Source organism: Ips typographus, unplaced genomic scaffold (assembly GCF_016097725.1).
Source record: "Ips typographus isolate SLU unplaced genomic scaffold, UJ_Ityp_2.0 IpsContig58, whole genome shotgun sequence".
In the NCBI taxonomy this organism is placed as follows: domain Eukaryota; kingdom Metazoa; phylum Arthropoda; class Insecta; order Coleoptera; family Curculionidae; genus Ips; species Ips typographus.
The window spans coordinates 477,771-491,514 of record NW_028098576.1 but is presented as its reverse complement, the minus strand read 5'-3'; the positions used below and the strand labels follow the sequence as shown (position 1 = coordinate 491,514).

At 30.6% G+C, this 13,744-nt stretch overlaps 1 long non-coding RNA gene across 1 annotated transcript; it reads right to left on the bottom strand.

Moving 5' to 3' along the window:
• Positions 1 to 12,519, bottom strand: LOC145739824 (uncharacterized). Its single transcript, XR_014181224.1, has 3 exons — positions 12,373 to 12,519; positions 12,050 to 12,238; positions 1 to 1,875 (listed from the first exon to the last, which is right to left on the bottom strand). It is a non-coding gene; the product is annotated as an uncharacterized LOC145739824 (long non-coding RNA).
• Positions 12,520 to 13,744: the final 1,225 nt, after the last annotated feature.

Below are 13,744 nucleotides of genomic sequence, written 5' to 3'. Positions count from 1 at the left end.
TTCACGCATTTTATTTACTTAGTTGTTGTATGTTTTTCAACTTTAAATTAAACAATTTTAATACAGTCCACTCTCGTATATAATTCAATTTCACGACCAATCCACGATTCTACATATCCACGTCAACAATTATCTTTTTAGATAGCGACGAATCTGAATCTGAAGTGGAGTGCGAAATTCCGTCAAAACCAGAAAATGAACCAACTCCAAAAAGGAAAAAGAAAACGCCTTCTACGACGTACAACTGGACAAAAGAAGACATTCCACATATAAATAGAGATACAACTTTTGAGCCTTCTAGTAATAGTGAAGTATTGGACCCACTAGAATACTTCACAAAATTTCTATCATTAGATATAATAAATGATATTGTTGATCAGACTAACATCTACAGCACCCAAGCAATGGGTAGGTGCCTTAACACCAATCCTAAAGAAATTACAGATTTTTTTCTATATTGCTTTTTATGGGAGTCATAAATCTGCCATCTTATGAAGATTATTGGGCAAGTGACACTAGAATTGAGCAAATAGCAGAGTTGATGCCAGTGAAGCGCTTCAAACGTCTAAGACGGCTCATTCACTTCAACAATAACGATAATATAACAGAAGATACCACAGATAGATATTTCAAGATTCGCCCATTTATTGAAAAAGTGAGGCAAAATTTTCGGAGACACCATACCGAAAATCAATATTCCATAGATGAAACAATGATCTCCTATAAAGGGACTCGGGCTGGAAATCTTAGGCAATACATAAAAAGTAAGCCTGATAAGTGGGGGTACAAATTTTTTGTTATTGCGGGTGTTTCCGGTGCCGGTACATTCAGGGAACTAAAGGGAACAGGAAACGAACTCTCACAATCTGAATGCGACATGGGTGTTGGAGCTGGAATTGTCATTGCCTTGTCGAAGTCCCTTCATGATGCAAACAAAGCAACTGTCTTCTTTGATAACTACTTTGCTAGTTTGCCACTTTTCACATACTTGAAGAATAACATGAATATATACAGTTTAGGAACATTACGCAGCAATAGAATTGCTGGATGTCCAATCGAAACAGACAAAATATTACTCAAGCAAGGAAGGGGTCAATATGATTATAAGACAGACAAAGGCAAGGGTGTAATCATAGTAAAATAGGTGGACAATAAAGCGGTTCTATTAGGTAGCACTTTATATGGTATAGAACCTAAGGAATCCGTGAAAAGGTACAGTAAAACTGCTAAAGCAAAGATAGATGTACACTGTCCGGCAATTGTGAAAAACTATAACAAACATATGGGAGGGGTGGATACTGCTAATGCCTTGATGGGTCTACAAATACGAGTAGAAATGCCGTCGCCCCAACGTCGGTACCTGACGTTGCGTCGGGTAATAGAACGTTGGCTAGACGAGACGTCCAAATGCCGTTTGGGCATTATGGATAGTTCTTAGAAAACACACGTGATTAGCATTAATTCTTCGATATAAATAGGAGCTGAGCAGACACAAAAAGTTAAATTTGCTGTAGGATGTTAATCAGTTGGAAAATAAATTGTACGTTAGATAGATATGAATGACTGATTGCTGGTCCTTGTTCACTCCCAATGTCAACTTCTGCACAGTTACTCAGTTCGCCATGCATAGATTGACATTTAAAGGAATGACAATATTTCTAATACTTCAGCATTTAGTTGGAAATTAAAGGAAAATTATTCGGCCAGATATTGTGGATAGAACAATGCTGCATATGGCATAACAGCAAATCGAAATCGCAAATAAAACTACACACCACCCGCGCCCCAATCTTTAGTTTATTATTAAAATAAAAAAAAATTCCAAGATTGACCTGGATGACTTTTTTTTTGCTTCTTGCTTCACCGGGAGAATATCTGAAACAAAAAAAATAATATTACCACGAGAATATAAGAAATGTCAATGTGTTTTAAGTTTGAACTCGGTTTTAACCAATGTTAGCTGAAGCTTGATTTTATATTGTAGCATAAAATCAGTATAAAAATTCATTATACATTGAATGGTAATCTAGCACACAACTTAACGTATAATGTCAGAAATTCACTGACTTTAAAAAAAAAAGATTTTATGCAAAACACGTATTTGTCAGCGTACGAGAAAACCCACCAGTTAAAAACAGCGCACGGGAAATGGGCACTTTCCAGCGTCCTCACGGAAAAGGTACATTTTTTAAACAAATCCACCAAAAAATAGGTAGTTTTCAGACTAGAGAGAATAATGAAAAAAACCTTTCCTACTCAGGTGCGGTAAATGCACTTTTACACACTTATTTGAGTGCGGTAAAGAATACTTTTCCGCACCGGATGCGGTAAAGTTACTTTTCCACATTGCAAAATTAATTTACAATAAATGTAGAATTTTAAAGGTAATATGTGTAGAGAATACCCACTTGCACCAACCTTTTTATGAGATGCTCAAGCAAATAAAAAAATTGAAAAAGTCATTAAACATATTGTCTGATTCGTGTAAAACTGGTCAATTGTATAATTCTATGTTATATAAAGGACTGCAGGAATTTAATATGTTGCCGAATCATATTAAAGATTGTAGCAACCTCGAGAATTTTAAAAAATTAATTAGAGAACACTTTTTGTAGTTTTTAACATTTTATATTGTGATGCCTATGTATTTTTTAAATTTATTTTAAGTTTTTTATACCCTTATGTAATTGTTTTTGTATATAGCATTATGCTAAATAAATCATTATTCAACAGATAACAAACGAAAGACAGTCCACAATATTCAGACAGGCTTTAGTTTAAAATTCTCTAATTACTCCCTAGGTAGTGAAAGTGATATTTTCATCTCTCAAATGAGGGAGAAAACTTTTATTTTCGATAGAGGTCGTAGAAAATAGTTATTTGCGCATAGTTAAAAGCAGCAGTTAAATATTATGTTAATACCTGGTTGAAGAAGGTGTTGTTACTAAAGATATGTTTGTAAATTTGTCAAGAAAGTGACAAACTGTCTTTAGACAGCAAGACTTTTACGGGTGGCACTTTTCCTCCCTTTTAAATTAAACATCCTGTTTCTATTCTTTTTTTTTATTATTCGCAAGAAGGCTAGTAATTATTCTTAATACTTCCCTATACCTATTTTGCACCGGTTCCTAGATGTTCCATAAAAATGGTGGCTTTGTCAGCAAAACGGTAGTCTAAACATTAATTAAATTCTCAAGTCCTGAAAGGCTTGCCGATGTGACCTTTTGTCCTCAGTTAGACAATACTACATATGGTTGAAACCCCAGACACAGAAAATGAAAAAAACCTACCGGACCTACAGACAGATATAAAAACTGCCAAAAGTTCGTTTTCTTTTAAAATGATTCATCGGTGTTTTATGGTTTGTAATAAAATAATATTAAACTTAGAACAAATCCATGTAAACATTTCCTTTACCTAACTTCAACCGTTTCTGACTTATTAACAGTGTTTCCTTAAAGGGTGCATACAATCGTGTCATACCAATCTGAATACGGACACCTGCTTGGCCTTAATGACTAGTTGTCGTTTCTATAACGACATGTTCTGACAGATATTTGTCAAATACAAAACTGGTTGAAACTTTAGCACAAGCAGGGGTCCGTATTCAGATTAGTATGTATTACGATTTTATACGCACTTTAAGGAAAAACTGTTATTAAGTCACAAACGGTTGAAGTTAGGTAGAGGAAGAGTACACATAGATTTGTTCTAAATTTAATGTTCTTTTTTCACCCTGTAAATTTTTGACATTTTTCGTCTCTGGGCTTTTCAACCATGTGGTATTGTCTAACTGAGGACAAAAGATCACACCAGCAAACCTTTCAGGACTTAAAAATTTAATAAATGTTTAGACTACCATTTTGCTGCCAAATCCACCACTTTTATGAAATATCTAAGAAACGGTGCAAGATAGGGAATAGAATAGGATAGCGAAGTATTAACATTAATTACTAGGCTTCTTGCGAGGAATTCAAAAATTAGATTAGAAACAGTGTATTCCATTTGAAAATTAAAAGTTGGTGTTCTTTCCGACTGATATGGCAACACTTCAAAGTCCAAAATATTTTACATAGAGAGTTTGGATAGGCTACAAATTTAAACGAAAAATATTAAGTCGTTCTCTAGATACTTCTAATATACCATCAGCGTGAATCACCCTGTATCTTACATATTATATTAAAAATAGACATTTTTTAAAATTATATTTGATTATGAATTCCATTTAAAAGAAGAAAGTTATGTCAATTCTTGAGAAAACTGAACGCAGTAGCTAAAAACTAAACACGAAACTGAAATCACATCGAAAAAGTGCCTTAAAAATGTTTGTGTTTTACTCCGATATTTTAATAAACAAAAAAGTTGGGTAAAGTTTTTAAAATGGGCGAAATTCGAAAAACGGCCTCTAGCGCCTCAATCTGACAAGATATCGAAATACGGTTTTTGCCATAACACCGTATCTAGCTGAAAAATGGGGTTTTCCTGTCAAAACACTCTAAATCCTAACACCCTGTACAGGTGATTCAATGATAAAGTTCATTATCTCGTTTGATTTGAGAAATAGAAAAATAATGTTAAATACAAAAGTTTTAGAGAATATTGATATTTATAGTTTAAAATTACTTTTGAATATACAGGTTCTTAAAGACATGACAGAAAGCATTAGTTTTTTTAAATATAATTTTTTTAACATTTTTTCCGTCGACTATGTATTGACAGCCTTTTTTGATGGACGATAACGAATCAATATTGAGTTCCATTAATGCATGATTTTTCAATTGTTTTACTCTAATGCATGATCAGCTCAGATTATCAGGCAATCAAATACGCTCATAGTATAGTTCTATCCTTTTTTATTTGTATGAAACAACGAGAAATAAACACACATTCTTTAGTTGACATCCACCATTACTGACAAAAAAAAACTTTGTAGGATTTTATAATCCTTTTATAACCTTTATTATAAACTACAGATGACGGAAAAATGTTGTAACCAACTTTTATATTAATAAGCGATTAATAATCTCAATTTTAGTAACGCGTTCACTGCGTTAAACCATTTCGATTATTAATCGCTTTCATTAATACACTCGTTCGTTAAATAACTATTAAATTCTTCATAACAATTTAAAACTTTTTTGTTAATAATGTCAGATTATTTAATTTTTCTATACAAATATTACTTTTTACTATGATGTAAAATTGACTGTATTGCCATTGTTTCTAAAAGTAGAATACTCATATTTGGTATGAACGTTCTACAGGAACGACAAAAATGATTTATGCAAATAAATCGTATAATAATTGCATTAGATGCTACAGGACGTGCAATTTTTTAAAATATATTTTGATTAATTCAGTTTCGACTTTTATAAATGGAACACCCTGTACATTATTTATTTTGTCTGATAGGTTTTACGTATGTCATGTACCTAATTTGAGTAGATTGCAATTTATTTATGGTTTTTAATTTTTACCTTCGATTGAAGTTTAAGTTTAGTTTAATTTAAGTTTATAACTAGCTTACGACAAACTAAAAATGCAGGTGTTGTCAACCGTTGGTAGAGTTACAGCATATTCCAGACATCAAAATAAAACGAGTTAGCTAAATTGTCCTATACCGAAAGTTAATATTAAGAAAGATACAGGGTGTGAAAGTTGAAATTTTGTTCTTGTTTTTTTATCATATTATCTAGGTATTTTGATATAAATTACTAAAAATGTGAATAAGGGGATTTTGACAGCCGGTAAATATGATGGTTTCATATATTTGCAGTAGCTGATAGGGGGCGCTACCTGCAGCTTTTTTATCTGCTTAAAAGGACTAATACTTTTTTTCTACGCCACTGAAACAGACACACGACTTCAAAATATGATTCTAATATGTTTTCTACGTGAAAAAGGTATACTTGTTTTAAGGCTTAAAAGTTGACCGTTTTTGAGATATCCACTATTTTGATATTGCATGTAGCAACTTTCAAATTGGTAAATATTTATTTTATGAAAGTAAGTTTTTATTTTGCCTTTGTAGAATACTTGTTGTCCAAAAGAAACCTTTTTTAATGTTAATACTTTAATTTCCAGTGGTTTGTGGTGTAAGTTGTTTCACCAAATTCACTGAAAATACGTAAGGATTTTTCATTTATTTTTATCAGTCTTTTTGTTGTGTGATTTAGCTAAAAGATATACCAATTAGTTTTTTTAAGGCGTGTATAAATTACGTAAATGTACTTTACCCTTTAACCATTTAACCGTATTAGCAATGCAATATTAAAACATTAAATATCTCGAAAACGGTCAACATTTAAGATCTAAAACTAGTAATTTTTTTTAAATAGAAAACATATTAGAATAATATTTTGAAGTCATATGTCCGTTTCGATGCGTAAAAAAAAGTTTAAGTACTTTTAAGCAGCTGAAATAGTTGCAGATAGGCGCCTCCTATCAGCTACTGCAAAATAGTAGTAGTAATGCTGTAGCTCTATGTCCCATTACTTATGGTCCACCCTATACAGGGTTATTCACCTTATTTGGACACGGAAGATTGTGACTAAACTATTCACTTTCAAAAAAGTTATAGACCTATTGAAGGTATCTTTTAAAAATATTTTCAAGATGTACCGGTTGTCCCAAATGCCGAAAAAGTATCAAAGTCATGTTTTTTCAAATGTAACACCTGGTATATTACTTTATTTTCAAAATCTACGTTGAAAATAAAAATTAATTTTATTGATGTTTGATAGGTCTAAACTTTACAGTTTCTCAGATATTCCTTAATTTGTAAAAATGTAGAACAAATATTAACATTTAAACATTCAACCTTCCTTTGAGATTAATTGACCAAAATTGGTTTGGGCGATGATAACAGATTAAGTTTTATGATCCAAAAGTGATAAATTGTCTAGCTCATATAGGGGGTCTCAAAAAATTATTTAATCAAAAACTAAATTTTTGAAGTAGTATAAACTTGTCAAAATCAAATGGAACCACAATTACAGTATATGCAAACTTAATTACCTATCGAAAATTATTAAGGTTTCATACCTCTAATTGTTAACGTTTTCTTGGATAAATCGACATTTCCTAAAGTAGAGCTGACTGACTGATTTTAATATCGTTCAAAGATCACTTGGTATCTTTTCGAATTACATATCTATCATTCTAATCTAAGTAAAGCTTAGAATAAAATAGTGGCTTAATACTTTGTAAATTTGCTATACAAGTAATTCATAAAAATAATTAAATAAATCATTCAAACAAAAATAATTCATAAAAATGTTTAAAACGGCGACAATTCGACTACAAACTACTAGAACTAAACTTAACATCCAACTACTCCGTTTTTGAGTCCTTCAGCAACATTATTAAGTATCTTAATGGATATACTCCTAAAAATTTCGCTAATTCGCTAATCTGTGGTCATTTCTCAAGGGTATCAAAAATGACTCAAAATCGGTGCGAGTTCGAGAAATGAATGATGAATTGACTTTCCAAGAAAACGCGAACATTTAGCCATAGGAGACCTCAATAATTTTCGATAGATAATAAAATTTTGCATCTACTTTAACCATAAAATAGGTGGTGTTCAATTTGATTTTGACAAGTTGTTAAAGTTTAAAGGTTGCAATTATTGGGAGAAAAATGTTGAGACATCCTGTATGAGCTAGACAATTTCTCACCCATGGATCCTAAAACTTGATCTCTTAGTAGGTCCCAACATTAAAATTTGTTCTAAACTTTTACAAAATAACGAATATCTGAGAAACTGTAAAGTTTAGACGTACCAAACCTCAATGTCATTCATTACCTTTTATTTTCAACGTAGATTCTGAAAATCAAATAAAATACTAGGTATTCCATTTGAAAAAATATAACTTTGATACTTTTTCTGCATTTGGGACAACCGGTACATCTTGAAAATATTTTTAAAAGATACCTAAAATAGGTCTATATCCATTCCAGAATCAAAAGTTTGTTGAAGGTGAATACTTTACTCACAATTTTCCGTGTCGAATAACGTGAATAACCCTGTATAATTGATAAGAAAAACAAATGTTTTAATTTTGTATGTCATTAACAACAATTTAAAATGTTTATGGTTCAATTGAATTGTTAAAGACAATTTTCAGATTATAGTTTAGTTAAGATAACAAAAAATGCAGGTAAAAGTTAAAACATATAAATAAATCGCAGACATTTAAATTAGGTAGGTATATGACATACTTCACAAAAGTTGAATTAGAAAAATAAGTAATACACAGGCTGTTCCATTTAAAAAAGTCGAAATTACTTAAGCTGAATTAGTCAACACGGTGTTTCATGGTAAATGCGTTATACAGGATGTTTCACGATAAATGCGTCATATTTTAGGGTGTGATTAAAGGTAAAAAAATAACTCTAGTTTGCTAAACCATGGTCCAAAAATGTTTCGTTATGTAGATACAGGGTGTTAAAGTTTGGGTAAAAAAATCTAAATTTACTTATTTCATCAAAACAATAAGAGATATTTTCGTAAAACTTTTTGGGTGTCAACGATAAAGTTCGTTTTGCCATTAAAAAATATATTTTTTATATTTGCCAGTGGCGTCCAATCAAACAAGTTATTGACCATTTTTGCAAAAAAAAATATGTACGCCACTGTTTTTCCAAAAAATGCAAATCAGTTCTGAATTCCTTATTCAATTTAACACAGAAAAGGTATCTAGTAACTTTTTGGTACGTCATCTCGTTTTCGAATAAAAAATCCTGCAAAAGTACCATTACAATTAATACTAAATTTTCGAATTTCGCCTCTATTCAATTTTAAAATTTTGATTTATTCAGTTTTTTAATGATAAAATAGGAAGTTACTGCTTGTTCCTATCGAATAAAAAATTTTTTAAAAAAAGTAAATTAATAAAAATTTAGATATTGATTAATAAAATAAACAGTCGACGATTTAGTATTGATTTTATGGGTACATTTTTATGATTTTCAATTTTTTATTGGAAAACAGAATGGTGTACCGAAAAGTTACTAGATAGCTTTTCTGTTCTAAATTGAATGGGGAATTCGAAATTGATTTGCGTTTAATGGAAAAAGAGTGGTGTATACATATTTTTTTTGCATAAAGATTCAGGAACGTGTTTGATTGAACGCTACTGGCAAAATTAAAAATTATGTTTTTTATTGCAAAACGTGCCTTATCGTGGACAGTTGACACCTACAAAGTTGTATAAAAATATCTGAAACCGGTTTGAAGAAATAAATAAATTTAGTTTTTTTTATTCAAACTTTAACACTCTGTATATACATAATGGAACATCTTTGGCTCATGGTTTATTTAGCAAACTAGGGTATTTTTTTACTTTTAATCAAAACATTGTAAAAAAATTGAACGCCCTGTAGCATCTAACGCAAATTTATCTAATAGCGTAAATCTAATTTGTGGTCCCTGTGCAAACAATGGTAATTGGTAATACAACCAATTTTATATCAAAGTAAAAACTAATATCTTAAAGAATTAAATATTAGTAAAACCTTGAGGAAAACTATCAGGTTGAAGTATAGACAACATAAAACTTTTCAAATTCTACCTAGTATCTACAAATGTATTAAAATATATAAGGTTCTATTTAAAAAAAAAACTAATGCCTGGTTTATACCCCCAAATTAAAAAAAATAATTAAAGTTAATTTAATTTAAAATAAATGTAAATTTATACGGTTTATGCCCGGTTTATACCTTCAAATTAAAAAATTAATTTTAATTTAAATTACATGTAAAATTGAATGAAAATTATTGTGGTTTGTAATTTTCAAGAAATGCTAAATTAAATGACATAGATTTGTTTTTGACTTTGACGTATTGTAGACATATTTTAACCTAAAAAGGGTGAAAGAGTTTAGCTATAAAATAATCATTTGTAAAGTTAAAAATATTAAACAAGGAATGAAGTTTTCTTTGGCAGTGGTTACCGCAATAATCGGAATTGGTGTATCTTTGATAAAACGATGAAAAAGAAATTGGAGATATGGAGTAAAACCGATAAACAGAAAATGAGAAAAAACACAAATAAAGTTTCACATTTTATCACAACGAAAAGTGATAAAGGGTTCACAAATTAGCCTCAATTTCACCCAATGGTGAAAGTTCGTTGACTTTTAAGTTAACATTAGTTTTAGTTTTGTGTAAATTTTAAGTACAGCATGTCATATACAAATGTGTAGCTTTAACTTTGATAAAATTAAATTGACTATAACGAAAATATAGTTTAATTGTTAATTTGGAGGTATAAACAGGGGACAATGTCTGGTTTATACCTCCAAATTAACAATTAAAGTAAATGTTCATTAAAGACAAATTTATCACCCGGTTTATACCTCCAAAGTAACAAATTAAACTAAAAAGTTAAATTAAGTTAAGTTTTAACTTAAATTTAAAAAGTTATAGCCACATGTTTGCCAACTTTAAACTAAGGGCAAATTCTTGAAACCTTCGTTGTGATAAAATGTGAAACTTGATTTGTTTTTTCCTTCATTCCCTGTTTATCAGTCTTACTCCATATCTCCAATTTCATTTCCATCGTTTTGTCAAGAATACACCGATTCCAACTAGTGTGGTAACCACAGCCAAAGAAAACTTCATCCATTAGTTAATATTTTAAATTTTACAAATGATTATTTTATAGCTGAACTTTTTCATGAATTTTTCACCCTCTTTAGGTTAGAATATGTCTAAAATACGTCAAAGCCAAAAACACATCTATGTCATTTAATTTAGCATATCTTGAAAAGTATAAACAACAATAATTTTCATTCAATTTTACATGTAATTAAAATTTAATTTAATTTTTTAATTTGGAGGTATAAACCGAGCATTACATGTAATTAAAATCAAATTAATTTTTTAAATTTAAAAGTATAAACCGGGCAGGGATGTGCAAATGACCACTTTTTTTGATTTCGACCAGGGCAGTGGTCAAAACTGGTCAAAATGGTTGAAACTGGTTAAAACCAAAATAAAAAATGTATTCCTAGAATAAAAAATTAAAAAATATATAAATTAGGTGTAGAAAAATGTAACAAACTGATTTCTGTATATAGAATGTTAAATTTAAAAATAAAACAAGATAAAAATGTTGAAAGGTAGGAAGACAATGATGACTTGATGTAGGTATAATAGGCAGGTTTATAATTTGTTGGCTTTTTGTTGTTTAAATGTTTCTTTTTGTTTAAAATAATTTTTTTTTTATTTTGAGTACAAATGTTTGTATATTTTGAGGTAAAACATTTCTTAAAAAATAATTAAAACAATTTGATATATACATTTTTTTAATTTTGAACTTTTTGGTTTTGACCCGTTTTGACCACTAAAGTTTCCAAAACAAATTTGACCAGGGCAGTTTTAACCGGGTTAAAACCAATGGTTTAAACCACTCTGTCCAAAACTTGCCAACCATGAAACCCGGCAAAATACTTTTCAAGTTATGTTAAATTAGATAGCATAGATGTGTTTATGACTTTGGACATATTCTAACCTACCAAAAAACTAAGTGTTAGTGTACAATGATGATTATTGTGTTAAAGGTAAAATGAAAACTGTAATGCTTTTTATTTTTGTTAATGTTACTATCATTAAGCTGGATTCATAGTTCTAGTTCCGCAAGAAGAAGTAATCAGTAAGCTGTAGTAAAAATAAATAATATACTTGTAACACTCTAATTCATAGTTTGACAAATAAGTGCAAGCCACATTAACCGCAAGCAGTAAGCAGCAAGAAATGAATCATTTTCATTTCTTACCTTGCTCCTTACTGCTTCCATCATAGACTACTGGTCTTTACCCCCATTCATAGATTTTTGGAATATCATTTGACAAATACTTTCTTTTGCCAAAAAATGACAACCCACAACATAATAAATAAAATTTTGATAGTTTATAAGACTTTGGGGTTATGTTATTTCCTTCTTACTAAAGTCGAACCATGAATTGACATGGCTACTACTGCTTGCTGCTTACTTCTTGCAGAATTAGAACTACAAATCTAGCTTTAAAATCAGTTAACTCACCTTAAAACTTGCTTTTTAATCCACGGTTGTACCTAATGTAGATAGTTTGATATATTGCACACAATTTTTCTTTTTCAAGTTGACTTGATTGCAGTCCCTGGGAAATGTAGTCACTTTCTTCATAAAAGTATTTTCTTTTTCATCCACATGGAAAAGTAGTGATGTATGCAGCATATACCAGTTGCAGATCTGTAAGACTAGCCGAATTAGTTACTAGAACCACCCTTAAAAAATGTTTTTTACAAAAATGTGTAGTAATGATGCATCAGCATTAGCATGGTTTATTACATAGGTTAGGTATGAAATTGTCATTGTAATCTTACCTGGGCCAGCAGCTGTTGTATCCATTATGTCAATCAAAAAATATACATTTACTTGATTTTAGTGCATAATCTTCACCAATTAAATTGTTAGATTTTGTCATAAAAATATAATTAATTTTAGCAGCATGCTAAAACAAATAAACAAAAGCAAATTGTGAAAGTGACAAGTGAAGTGGGAATCAGAAGGCGAACTCCGTAACGATGTAGGAAATAGAAAACGCATAGAAATAGACAAGAAAGAAAATTTCTTTCTATTAACTGTTGGTACTCTCTAAGCTGTTTTCTATCACATTCGGCTGACACCGTTAACAGAAAACGGGAACTTATCGGTCCTAAAAACATTAACTAATTTCTAGTAATAAATCTAGGGCTTTTACTTGTTTCGTCGTATTCAGGGTTAATGACAAGTATCAATGACAATAATTTGAATAATTCTACGTTTTTTACTTTCTTTTTCAGTAATTAATCATATATTTCAAAGTTTACATTCTAAAATAATCTGTTTTGTTGCCATTTTTGTTGTTGGTTTTATTTATTGTAGTTCTGTCTCTTCAGTTTCTTATTTTCTTGTAAGACCATTAATATTTTTCAGTTGCTTGTAAACATGCTACCAATTTTTATGCATTTTGTGAAGAAAGTAGGATGGAACTTTAGGATGTGTTGATGGAACCCATATAGCCATAACACAACCATTCCATCATGAACAGCTTACACCTCAAAAACAATAACTAATAGATGTATTAACACTTTAACTAAAAACTCAAAAACAAAGAAAGGGGGGTGCAAACACAATCAATTGGTCCCCAACACAACCTTATTGACACAATGTTGACACTGACGGGCATAAAGGTTAAAAAACAAAACATTTGAATTTTAGAAGACGACGGAAAAGAAAGATTGACAAATACAAAATTTCATAGCCGCAAGAGAGATAAAATCATAGCAAGACCTCATTTGGTCTTTCTATTTTACACAACCCGAATAGCTACGTTGAGTGCCGATCTTCGCCAATTGAAACGTAGAGAGTACCATATATTACGATAGAGAAGGGTTTTCTATGATAGCAAAGAAATTTCCTTGCTATTCGTTAGAGAGTTCGCCTTCTGGGAATTTTACTTGACAACACAACAGATCCAAGAGGGCGGCCCTATCAGCATAACCTGTTTTCTCGAAACGCTACCTCGCGTGACGTCACAGTGGGTGCTCGGGTGCACAGTATTAATATAATAATAGTATTTATTTAGCGATAATGCTACATGAAAAACAAAACAATACAATTCACACATGTCCCAAAAATTAACCAACAAGCAAATCACTAGAAAGTTGCATATACATTTTTTCTCGAATGTGTTTTCCCAGTTGTATTTTAAAT